General features: G+C 38.8%; 1 non-coding gene across 1 annotated transcript; it reads right to left on the reverse strand.

Annotated features, from left to right (window-relative positions):
• Positions 1-9,888: 9,888 nt before the first annotated feature.
• On the reverse strand, positions 9,889-9,995 carry LOC136494977 (small nucleolar RNA R71). Its single transcript, XR_010768766.1, has one exon. It is a non-coding gene; the product is annotated as a small nucleolar RNA R71 (small nucleolar RNA).
• Positions 9,996-13,353: the final 3,358 nt, after the last annotated feature.

Raw genomic sequence — 13,353 nt, forward strand, 5'->3', positions numbered from 1 at the left:
TTGTCTTACTACTTTTCCCATACTTAGAAAGGTTAAGGTTCACTTTGAACTAACAGCCATTAACACTTTTGTTACAAATTTTAAAATGCCTAAACGCTATTAACACCAACCCTCAAGTATTTGATGTAATGGTCCATACTTCATACTAACCCATAGGAACAAAATATTTAAGCATTAATTAATTATTTGTCCCACAATAAATTGCCAAAAATAGTACTTTAGACGTAAGTACAAGTGTTTGCCGTCTTAATGAAAAGAGCTTATCTTAACTTCAAATTTGATTTTTGAGCTCCCAAGAGCACTAGTTAATAATATTTATTTTGATTTTTCTCTACCACAAAAGTGACTCACATAGAATTTGTTTATTATTTCAGGTAAGTTTTAAACTCTTAAACCCATCGAACTTGTTTTGCTAATCTCTTTTAAGTCTTAATCTTGGTGCTAAGTAAGCTCGTAACACCAGGGCTATTACAGGTCCTCACTGTCAAGGAGGACTAGTCGCTGAACTAGTAAACGATCGAATGCCGAGTTTGCAGCGTCAGGTCAACATCATAGAGGTTCCAGAGACCAAAATTCCTGACCGGACGCGTCCGATGGATGTTGACTGGACGCTGGACAGCGCCATGTCACTCCAACAACCTTTCCTGATAGGATAACACCACGTAGCCATTGGCTATTGATCGAACGCATCCGGTCACTTCGATCGGTGAGTCCAGTCACCCCAAAAACTACTAACTTGGACAATAATGGTTATGTTGTAAAGTGGGAAGTATATATACTTCTCCTACTCATCCAACTTAGCCCTCTTGCCCATTTGTTCAGTGGAGAAACACCTTTGGAGTGCAAGGGAAAGCAAGAGCCTAGTGTAGTGATTGAGATTTGATAATCCAAGATTAAGGACCTCATTAGTGCATAGGGAGTAGCAAGTGTGCATCCACCTTTCTCATTAGGCTTGTCTTGGTCAAGTTAGAGTTTGTGCTAGTTCCTTTTGGTGATCGCCATCACCTAGATGGCTCGGTGGTGATTGGAAGCTTGGTGATCATCCGACGGAGCTTGTGGATGACCCAAGTCATGGTGTGAGCGATTGTGGGCGATTCACCATGATGGAGTGTCAAAGAATCAGCCCATAGAGAGCACTTGATCCTTGCGTAGATCAAGGGGGAGCTACACCCTTGCGCGGGTGCTCCAACGAGGACTAGTGGGGAGTGGTGACTCTACGATACCTCGGAAAAACATCGCCGCATTCCTCTCTTTCTCTTTACTTTGAGCATTTATATTTGAGCAATTCAATTCATGTCTTAGCATTCTTAGATTTGACATGCTAGAGTAGGATTGGAACCTAGGGTGCAAATCTTTTGTGCGGTAGAACAAAAGAAATACTTCTAGGCATAAGGGGGTGAAATGGGCTAAGTGTAGGGCTTAATTATTGAAAGAAATTTAGAATTAGCCCAATTCACCCCCCTCTTGGGCATCTTGATCCTTTCAATGTTCACTAGGCCAGCTGCCTTGATGATACGAGGTTTACTTCACGCTGTTGTGTGTTTGTTGGGGGAAATTTGGTGTCATGAAGCTATAAGAAACAATATGTTGTGTCGTGTTCAACATCTAATGCTTAGTATAGAGCCATGGCTCTTGTGGCGAGTGAGATGTTGCGGCTATAGAATCTTCTATGGGGTTGAAGGTACTAAGGAAAGGTCCATTGATGATTTCGTGTGATAACATGTCAACTATCAACATTGTAAATAATTCAATCCAACATGATAGAACGAAGCATGTGGAGAAGATTGGTTCTCCATCAAGGAGAAGTTATATGATGGTACTATTAAGTTAAGGCATGTAAATTTAGGGGACTCAAATAGTGGATAGTCTAATAAAGGGTGTAGGATGGAGTAAACATTGTAATGTGGATCTTGAGAGGGAGTGTTGGGCTATTTATGTGTGTGTATGGGGGCCCAAATGTCTGTGTATGGGTGGGACCCCAAAATTCCATCTATGATGTATATAAGATATGTAGACATATGTTGAAAGGAGTGAGGTTCTAGAGATTTCCAATCTAAATATCTGGAGAGCCATTTTCACCATCCAAATCATTATATACACGCATGTTTATGTCCTTCATTATTCTTCTCATCTTACAAAGTTTTTCATAAAGAAAAATAAATGTGTGAGAATACACTTCCATAAAATAAAAAATAAAAATAAAATATAGCAGCATATAAAAAAATATGTTAAAGAGACAAAAGAAGATATTACGCTAACCTCACTTTCAATGTGTTGTGTATGTACCACTACTTTTTCCACTTGTCTTTGCAATGATACACCACTTGTTAATTGATTGTAAAATTTTCTTGCTCCTTCAAATTATAAAATTACAATCCCTCCTAACTGATGTTCTATTTAACATTTGCTTTAGGAGTTTGCTCATAGTCAACTCATATGTGAGACTATAGATCCATCCCTAAATGTATGCTACCGAACACCATATGAGTGGAAAGTAGGGATGGGGGAACAAACTTTATCGAGTTTTACCTTCATCAAGTTCAAAGTTTTCCTGTTCTTGAGTTATGGAGTGCTTCGATTTCAAATGCCTCCAATAGGACTTTGTATCCCTGATGTCACCACGAGTTCTGAAGGAACACTTATGGCATTGCACCAAAACATGGTTTTCTAACACTCCATATCATTCATGATAGTCTTATTGAAGTAATTTCAAACCTTGAAGATCAACCTCTTTTGCCTCTTTATAGCACACTTGTTTACCACTATAGATGTGTGGTTCCATAGCAGCAAAACTATTTGTACTTCCATCCTTCTAACCACAAGCCAACCACCTAACTTTAATTTTTTTTCACAAACTTTTATAATAATATATTATTCATTCATTAAGAGTGTGTTTGGTTTAAGGAATGAGGTGGTCCATCATCTTCTCACTCCTCACTTCTTGTATTTGCTAGATTGTAGAAAATGATTGATGCAATGAAAACTAGCATGCATAGGATAGCTAGACACTTGATTTGATTTTATAAGTGGTACTAGGGCCTTGTTTTTAATGTTGATCTCATGAGGTATCTAGTGTTTTTAGTTTTCAAGTGGTATCTAGCAAACCATGGTGCTAAGGATGGTGTTCAAATGGCAACTCCGATTGGTATCATGCTTCAAAGGTCCATTCTTTACACCTTAGCATCATTTGGTAGACATTACTTCCCTAAACTTCCTAATCCATGCATATGTGTAAGCTTTTAAATCCAAACTCTTAGCACATATGTAGGGCAGAGCTAATGGTACCAATTTAGATTTATGAAACTTGTCCATATCCTCTACACATGGTAAAATGCTTGGGCAAGCAACATGAATCCAAAAAATTTCATTGAATATCTTTGTGAAAAGGTTATCATCAATTACCAAAAAAGGGAGACTGAAAGCCCTAGTTTGGTTTTGGCTAATTGATGAAACCTATTGTACTAACCCTTGTCATTAAGTGTGGTATATGAGATAGGGTGGTACACACCAAGTGGAAGAGCTAGATGAATGTCATGGTCATGGAGGTGACCAAAAGATGGTGATCAAGTGCTCCAACTTGGAAAAGAAGAAAGAGAAAAATAAAATTGGCTCAAGGCAAGGGTATATTTGATAGGACCACTTTGTTTTATAGGTCAAGATGCAATAGAGTGTATGATCAGGTTTAGGATAGATAACCATACTATAAAGAGGGGAAATCTTTAATTGCAATGGTTATCTAGTGCCACTAAGTGTGAGTTCATTTGCATATGCATTGTGCTTAGTGACGTGGTGAGGTGCAAGAGAAAAGCCTTTCAAATTAACTAAAAATGCTAACTCACACTCTTGACTTGTTAGAACATTTGGTGGAGTTGAGCACATTTGAAAAGGCCTAAAAATGAAGTTTAGTGGGCTATTTCTGGAATCCTCGAAATTTCCAATCTTGTCTTAGAATGTCTAAGAGGGTCGGAATATCCAAAGAAATTTTTGACCAGCCTTCTCTGTTTGGTTTGCGATCTTCGTCTTGGATATTTTGAACGCGTTTGGATATTTCAAACCTGGACGAACGTGCTTGGATATTTGAAAGTGCATCAAGCCCTTTAGTGGGTTTTGGATGATTGAATGACAACGTGATTAAAGGTCTAACATGTTTGCTAAGTGTTGGACATGAAATAGGTTATCTCACAGGTAATTGATGAAAGCCAAAATGATGTATTATTGGAAACAATCTAGTTCAAACATAAGACAACAATGCAAATGTAATTCATGCAAGGCTTACTTAATTGTGGGATCTCTATGGCTTATGTGAAAGCAAGCACATTGAAGAACTTATTAATGAGACATAAGGGATTGCATATGGAATGGTCTCATATTCTAAAGCTTGCTACATTGAAGGATGTTTATACAAATGATCTAAATAAATGATTCAACACAAAGTGTGACTTGATGGCTTGAGATGGTGAAGATAGCAAGGAAAGTCTTCTAGGTACTAAGCAAGGGTGAAGGGCAAGCGATGGCTTGATGACTGAGGAACCTAGCTAAGGTGAAGAAGGAAGTACTTGCATTTAGTCTAGGTACTAATCAAACCATAATGGTCATGTTAAAGTGGAAGATCAAATCCTAGATGACTTTATAAAGGAGTGACTTGATACATTCAAAGCCAACTCTCATTTATTGAAAGAAACCAAGTCACATGCTCAAGATGGCTATGCTCAAGGAGTGAATCAAATTGACATGATTGACACCCTCACTTGTCAAAGATTGAAAGCTATGGCATTTTGGTTCAAGGGAATTCAACTCAAGCGCTACAAACTCCATTTTTCATTTAACCTTGAGTAAATAGGTATGTCATACTATTAAGAGGGATGCATCATGTTGATAGATATTTATTCATAAGTGCTCAAGCCAACCCATGTGAAGTTTGAGTGTTTGAGAGACAAAGGAGCTAACTTGGTTTTGCTGAGTCTGGCAATATCGGACATGTCTGGTATTCATACTGGACGTGTCTGGTATTTGCCCTGCAACAGAAATTTTCTTGGTTGTCTTGACTTGGCTCATTGAGAGTTCCAACAAGAGTCAGGAGTTTTGGTGTTCATCGAGAGTTCTCAATGCCACTGACCTTATGACCGTTGGGGTTGTATGGCCAATATCGAAGGACACCGAACGTGTCTGGTATTCACCAACGGCTACATAACGGCTTTTTTCAAAGGGGTTTTAAATACCCCTTAGCCTCCGCCTTTGGAGGCTGCTGATTCTGCTAACATTCTCACATATTTTTTAGCCTTGAGAACACTCTCCAACCCTCTCTTAGTGAGTGGTTGATTCAAACTTGCAAAATCCGTCTTGTGGGTTGAGTGAGATTCAAATTTGAGAGCAAGCCACCCTTGAGCACTTGTGCATATTGTCGATCTCATGATTTGCATTTGTTATCTTGGACTCTTCAGTCCTAGATGGCTAGGCATCACCGGAGAACACCAAAGACTTTGTGGTGTGCCTCAAAAAGTTTGTACCGATTCGATTCCACCGCCGCAAGGGAAGGAATCAACTAGTGGAAGGAGGAAAAGGAGTTGAAAAAGACTTCGGCTAGAGTGGCCTTCGTGGTTCTCTAGAGCTGACCTTTGTTGGGTCACTCGCAACCCCTCAATGGGGAGTAGGTCTTGACGGAGGTCGAACTTCGGTAAAACATATCGCAAGTCTCGATCTCCGTCTTTACATTTGATATTTGTGATCTTGTGTGTTGCTTGAGCTTTCAAACAGGTTACCTAAAGGCATCAGCAACTAAGTGGAAAGGAGAGATCAAAAGGGAAGAAGAGGAGAGCTAATTTGCATAGCCCGTGTATACCGAACGCGTCCGATATTGATACCAGACACGTCTGGTATTTCCCACCTGCGCTAAATTTATTCATTCTTCGTTCTAATCTTTGTGTTGTAGGATTGTAGCTCCTAGATATACTTTATATACCTTGTTTACATTGTTGGCTAACTCATGAGGGGTTTATTTCTCTGATTAGGAGTTTCCAAGTTGGAAACTCCCGCTCTAATCGTTTTCGCATTTTGAAGGGTTGAATTTTTATAAACACCTATTTACCCCCCCCCTCTAGGCGGCATCCTCAGTCCTTTCAATATTCTAAACCTAGACAAATGTGCTTGGATATTCCAAACCTAGATGAACTCACTTGGATATTCTAAAGCTAGACAAACATGCCTGGATATTCCAAACTTGGACGAACATGCTCGGATATTCCGAAGCTAGACGAACGTGCCTGGATATTCAGAACTTGGATGAACATGCTTGGATATTCCAAACCTAGATGAACGCACTTGGATATTCCAAGGCGGGAGCAAGAGTTGACTAGGGTTTTTGACCGTTGGCTGAATATCCAAGCCACCGCCATGAACAAGGCGGGTGCTAAACACCCTAATGGTTAGTTTCGGGTGGGGTGTTTTTAACACCTTCTTCCACCTCTCACTCACTAACCTTGCTCATTCTTCTTCCTCACTTGTTCCTTTGAAACCCTAAAGGAAGAACAAGCTCTCTCCTCTCTTAACTCTCTCACTCCCAAGGATTTGTGCTCCATTCAAGTGAGAGATCGAGTTCTAGTGTTGATCTTGAGAGCTTCAAGAGCATCTCTTCCCTCTCCTCTCCTTCTCCAAGCTTGGTGCTCTTTCATGAGAGGATTTGGAGGAAACCCTAGTATGTGCATTTGAGGTTGCATATTTGGTGGCACTAGGTGGTGATTATGATTGTGGATTTCTTATTACTCTTGATGATTGTCGTCACCAAGACGGTTGGTGATTTATTGATTGGTGAGGGGATTTGGTGATTGTGTCCACCCCCAATCAAGGTTCTTGTTAGGGGTTCTTGTGCCTTCCCCACAGGAGATCACAAAGGCAACTCTAGTAAATAACGTGTCATTGAGTTATCCTTGCTTGTGGGTAGGTTCTTGTGGTGCCCATTTGTTGGGCTAAATTTGTGAAATACATATTAGCCGCTGAACCACCAAGTGTGAGGTTGACATAACGGGGACTAGCGTGCCGACAAGCATGTGAACCTCAGGAGAAAAATCATTCTGTCATTTGTCTCCTTGGTTCACTTGGTATTCATTATTTGATTGATTGATCTTCGCTTGCCGGGATTGATAACTATCTCTATCACTTGCATTTACATTTTGATATACTTGTGTAGTGGTAGAAGTAACTAGAATTGCTTAGTTGAGTAATTAGTAGTAATTCTTGTGCTAGCTAGCTCACTAGTGTAGAATTAGCAACCTAGACCTTTGTATGCCATAGAGATTATAATTCACTAGAATTGATTGGATAGGTGGCTTGCATCACTTGGTAGAGCTAGAGCAAAACTTGCTATCACCTTTTGTTGTACTAATCATTTTCCTCTAGTGATTTGTAGAATTTTTATTAGGCTATTCATCCCCCTCTAGCTATTTAGAACCTTTCAATAGTGTAGATGTTGAATGGCCACCTAGTGTTATGCTAGTAGCCTAGGATGCCGAAGTAGAGCACGATGACCGTGGCCACCTTGGCGTCGTGGGTGAAAAGCGAGATGTCGTCCACCTTGTTGACGGTAGTTAGCAATCATTATAAACCATCAATATAACATGTATAAATATAATTACCAATGAAGGTTTAGGGGTTTAAACTAACAAATTCCATGAGTTTTGGTAAATTTGTATTTTTATAGGGTTTATCTAGAAAACCGTCAAGGTGGACCTACATATTAGATTTAATTGCGCTTATCCACAGCGAAACGGACACCAAAAGACTCTAGAAGACTCAGGACGACTCCACACCAAAGCGGAGGGTGAGATGCTGCCAGGTGGGCCTGGTCATCCCCACCTATAAGCTGCCCGGCCCCTAGGGCCCACCTATCATCCCCTCATTGCTATGTTAGCTCTTCACCGCCTCCTAGGTTGCATCTACACTGTCCTTTAAGTCAGTTTGATCTAAGGGCTCGCGTTGGATGCTCTGACCTATATATATCAATCCCTACCCCCCTTGAGAAGGCATAAGTCATTTGAGAAGATAGAAACCCTAATCATCCTCAGAGCTCCACTATATTCTAGGGCATAGCTAGTTAGGCTAGGCCTAAAGGGAGGCAAGCAGGCTTCGCTTGGATTCCTGATCTTGTCAAGAGCATGGTTTGGTATAATCTTTGTACTCCTCTCTCTTTTGTATCTCCATTACTTTTATATGCTAGTTACAATTGTTATGACAATATCAGTATTCATCTTATTCATGTTCTTTATTATAATGTTCATGGTCTACTTTGATTATATGCTTAGTATAGTTGGATTATCATTATGTTCATGCATAAGTTCGTATAGCGCTCACTCTAAGGATCCATGGGTGGGTGGTCGACATTGTGTAAGCGTGGTGCTTATACGTTGTTTACCTATACACCCTATATTCTGGGTTATGTGGTAGATCGTGGATGTGATACTTCCATTGAGTCCTTTGTAGTCCACTCCCCAAATATAGGCGCACGTAGGGTTTAGTTACGAAGGAAGACAAGCATGTTCTTAATCTTCCTTAGTAATATCCCTTATGTGTAGATATGACGATGATCTTATCAATGATTACTAGGTATAATTGCACTAATCAATGTATGCTTTGACTTGTAATTAAGAATGACTTAGGAATTATTCCTCTAATATTCTACCTAACCATGCTAATGCCATAAAAAGGAGTGCTCTGAGTGATTTATCATTATCATTGATCAATACTTATATATATATATATATATCTTATCCTATGACTTACCCCTATTATGAGTAGAATATTGGTTATGGTTTACTTCTTCTTTAATAGTATAAGTTATCAATACATGTCCATACTAGACCTTTCCTATGGTAAAAATATAAATAACGATACCTGGAATACTCTTGGGTAAAATGCTACAATGGTATATTATTTGTGCGCTTGCAGATTCCTTTTATATAAATATATATATTCATATCTATTCTTCCTAGTCACATAATTAATAAAGATCTGCTTAGTATTATTCTAGTAGTAATGCTATGTAGTACCAACAAGTATCTCTGATATCATCACTAGGGATGACAACCTAGTAAAATTAGGAGATATAGGTTTATAATAGGTGGCTATTTAAAAACAAGTGACACGTTAATAAATATAAACAAGCATTTCTGGCGCTGTTCCTAGGGACTAGATTTAAAACTCTATTCTTAGTAGTGATGCTAAGAAATATCAACAAACATTTTTGGCATCATTGCCGGTGAAGGTAGCTAGGCAAAGAAAGTATTGATAAACTTATACTTATTGATGTGATCGAAGATAACCATTGACCTCTGCTCAAATAGGATTACCCTTATTTTGTCTACTTGTGTATCTTATGTAGGGTAATGTATGAGCGGTTTTGACCTTCTGACAAACTACATTGAAGATCTAGTAGCATTAATCAGAAGGACTAGAGCTAAACTCAAGAAAGTTCTAGCTTTAAAGTCGAAAGACAACCATATAAGATGAAGCTTAACACCAGAATTTGAAACTATGGCTAACAGGACTCTCCATGATTTCTTTGCTCTAACTACGGCCAACATCCATACTAGACCAATAGTAAATGTCGGAGACAATGGATTCAAGCTTAAGTTAGCTCTCATCAACATGGTGCAAGCAAACTAGTTTTGTGGAAAGGCACATGAAGATGCTAGTGCACATCTCCAACACTTCCTAGAGATTTATAGCACTTTCACCATCAAAGGAGTAACCCAAGATGCCATATTACTTCACCTCTTTCCATTCTCACTCTTGGGGAAGGCAAATCAATGGTTCTATGTCAACAAAGAAAGAAATACTACATGGGATAACTGCTCCACTGCCTTTCTAGCAAAGTTCTTTCCCACAGGCAAGGCCAATGCTCCCTGTGGGAGAATTTCAAGCTTTCAGCAACAACATGATGAATATGTCCTTGAGGCATGGGAATGCTTTCAAGATTACATTGCGGAATGTCCTCTTCATGGGATGGAGAATTGGCTACTCATGTAGACTTTCTACCATGGGTTGACCAACAGTACTCGTGAGACTATGGATGCTGCTGCTAGAGGTGCATTCCTATCACTCACCATACCAACTGCAACAGCTCTTATGGAGAAGATGGCCTCCAATCAAGGTTGGAATGAAGAATGTGTTCAAACCCGCAAGAGAGGTGGAGGTATGCATCAACTCAAGGAAGTAGACATGCTATCTACCAAGATGGACCTGTTGATGAAGAAGCTTGAAGATTGAGCCAATGAGAAGCAAGAAGTCATGCAATTCTCGCATGACATGTGAAGTGTGTGGAAACACTGGGCATTTAGAAAACAACTGTCCTAAAACCTAAGAGGATATGAACTTTGTCAACAACTACTACTTTCGTCCTCAGCAGAATCAAGGATGGAATCAGCAATAAAGGTCGAACTACCAAGGTAACTATCAAGATAATAATTTCAATCAACCACCATTGAGAGAATTAATTGCTAGCCAATCCAAACTTATAGAAGAATTATCTAGAAAGGTAGCTACCAATGATAAAATTCTAGAGAACATAAATAATAGAATGGATAGTTTTGCTTCTGCCATTAAAAACCAACATAGCTTTAATAAAATGATAGAATCACAAATAGCTTAGCTGGCTGCTGTTGTTCCTCCATCAGACAAAGATAAGATTCTAGGGTAACTGAAAGATCTAGAAACTATAAATCTTGTCGATATTCATAATGCAGCATATTACTTGATACAACCATCGATAGGAAGGTGGATAGACAATACCTTGCCAAAAAAGAAGAGCGATCCAGGGAGACCTATCATCCCCATCGCCATTGGACCTCACATTTTTCAAGAAGTTGTCTATGACTTCGGAGCAAGTGTCAACATCATGCCTAAGGTAATTTATGATCAAATTAATGGAGATACTTTGTTGTACACAAATATACATTTGTAGCTTGCAGATCAGTCACTCTGTTACCTCAAGGGATTTCTTGAAGACGCTATTTTTCGAGTGCGACAATCATATGTTACCATAGACTTTGTGATTTTGGAAACAGATGGAGATGTAAGGGCACCCATTATTTGGGGCCGACCTTTCCTAAGCACCACAAAAGCCATCATCTATGCGAACATTGCCATGATCTGTTTCACAATCAAGGATAGAAAAGAAAAGTTTTCTTTCAAGAATCGTATCTTGCAATCTTCTAGACATCCATAAACGCCTTACCTGCCCGAAGAGATAACAATGACCAAGAAGAATAACAGGAGAAGGAGATAGAACAAAGCCAGGTAGCCACAAGAAGAACTAGTCAACATGATCAATACACTCTGATCAGAGTACGACCACCTCCTCGCTTCACCATTCCTTGCTAAGAAGGATGATCCAGGCGTACCCATGATCGAGTGTACCATTAGACAAAGAATCTTCCACAAGACCTTCTACGACATTGGGTCAGGTGTCAATATAATGTCTAAGGTAATGTATGAATACTTATTTGGTGATAAACCTTTATTCCCTACATATATGCAATTGCAGATGGCAGACCAATCAATCCGATTTCTGAAAGGAATAGCAAAAGATGTCATAGTAAGGATACATGATCACTATGCCCTTGCCGACTTCATGGTTCTAGAAATGGGAGAAGAAGAAGATGATACACCCATCATACTTGGAAGACCATTCCTCAACACAACCAACATGATCATCTACGTCGGATCTAGACAAGTCCACTTCTAATTACCTAGAGAAAAGGTATGCTGTTATTTCAATAGTTCTACCACTTATGAGCAGCCAAAGAAGTCCTACTCTAGGAGGAGACCTCAATCATCCTGAAACCAAAAGAATCAATCCCCAAAGAAAAGTTAGGAGGAAGATGAGGAACCTAAAGACGTTGTAAAAGATGAGCCCGCTCTACCAAAGTCAAGTCCATAGACCAAGCAGGTATGGAAAGAAATGGTAATGTTGCCACCAGAGTCACAAGAGGTGCAACCATCAGGGTCTCCATCCCCAGAACCAATTGATGCACCTAAGGAATAAACAAGATAGGAAAAGAGTCATGTCCGGAGGACTTAAAATTCTGAACCCTCGTCGAGAGGTAATATCGGTAGTTATCAATATTTACTTTTTAGTATTGTATGAATTTATTTTCACTTTAGCATATTTACTTTTCTGTATTAGCATTGCATTTAGAATAAAAAGATAAAAAGTTTCATGACTGTATTATAATGTTGCAACATAAATCCTAAGCCCCATATGAGTAGTTTTATGGTGTGTAATCACCCATGGGAAGATTCACTGTGGTGGCATAAAATAATAATATATAACATGCATGCATATTTTCTTTCTGCATTATATAAATAAGAAAATCCAAAAATATTAAATAGACATCCTGCTAGAACTTTGCCAATTAGGAAATATGTCTAAAACTATAAGGACAACTAATCTCTGAATGGCTGACCACTAATCCCTTATCCTAATATATGCCATGACTTTTGGTGTTCTTGTTAGAGTATTTTGTAGGATAATCAAGAGTAAGCCGTCCATCCGAAGTACATTTTCCCAAACTGTCACTACATTCGCTGCGCGAGGAATACAACTTCTGGACGGATAAGAAAGACTTCTGCTGGTAGACTCACTCTAAGAAAGACCATGACATCATCCAGATAGGGGGAGGAGCATCCCCCATGTATCTAGATAAGTATTTCTTTCCCTTTGGTTTTACTGTTAAGTTTGCTTCATGTTAGTTAAAATAAAAAGATGCATAATAAATAAAAACAAAATAAAATTTTATCTTAGCTATATAATAGTAAGGTGTGATCTTAAAAATAAAAACAAAATAAAAAGTGTGTGTTTAGTTTGATTTTTAAGAGCTAAATAAATAAATGAACTCTAAGGATAATCTCTTGCAATGGAAATGATGAAAAATTGATCTGTCGTAATTCCTTTCAAGTACCTAGTTTTCAGCCTTGAATTCTCTCGAGTTCTGGGTATGACTATTTTGATATAAGAATTTACTCTGAACTTGAAACTCGTGAGTAGCGTATGCTGGATCTAAGTAAGAAGGTCTGAGTTGCTATTTATCTTGTTCCAAGTGACACTAAAGTTCTGGAGATTTATATTTTAAAAAACATAAAAATCCTACATGGTGAGCTCCTATATGACAAAGCTTGAATTCCTTTCACGGCCATATATGACATATAGATTAGGAAAACTTCCACTTATATGCTTCTTGCATTGTATTGAGTTTAGTCAAGCTTTGTTTACCCTTATGAGAGGTCTGTCATGCTCTTAAAATCAAGATCACGTATACACCACCTAAATATGCACTACTCCTACACTGGGGGTAGGCGCAGCAA

The sequence above is a fragment of the Miscanthus floridulus genome, chromosome 11 (genome assembly GCF_019320115.1).
Source record: "Miscanthus floridulus cultivar M001 chromosome 11, ASM1932011v1, whole genome shotgun sequence".
In the NCBI taxonomy this organism is placed as follows: domain Eukaryota; kingdom Viridiplantae; phylum Streptophyta; class Magnoliopsida; order Poales; family Poaceae; genus Miscanthus; species Miscanthus floridulus.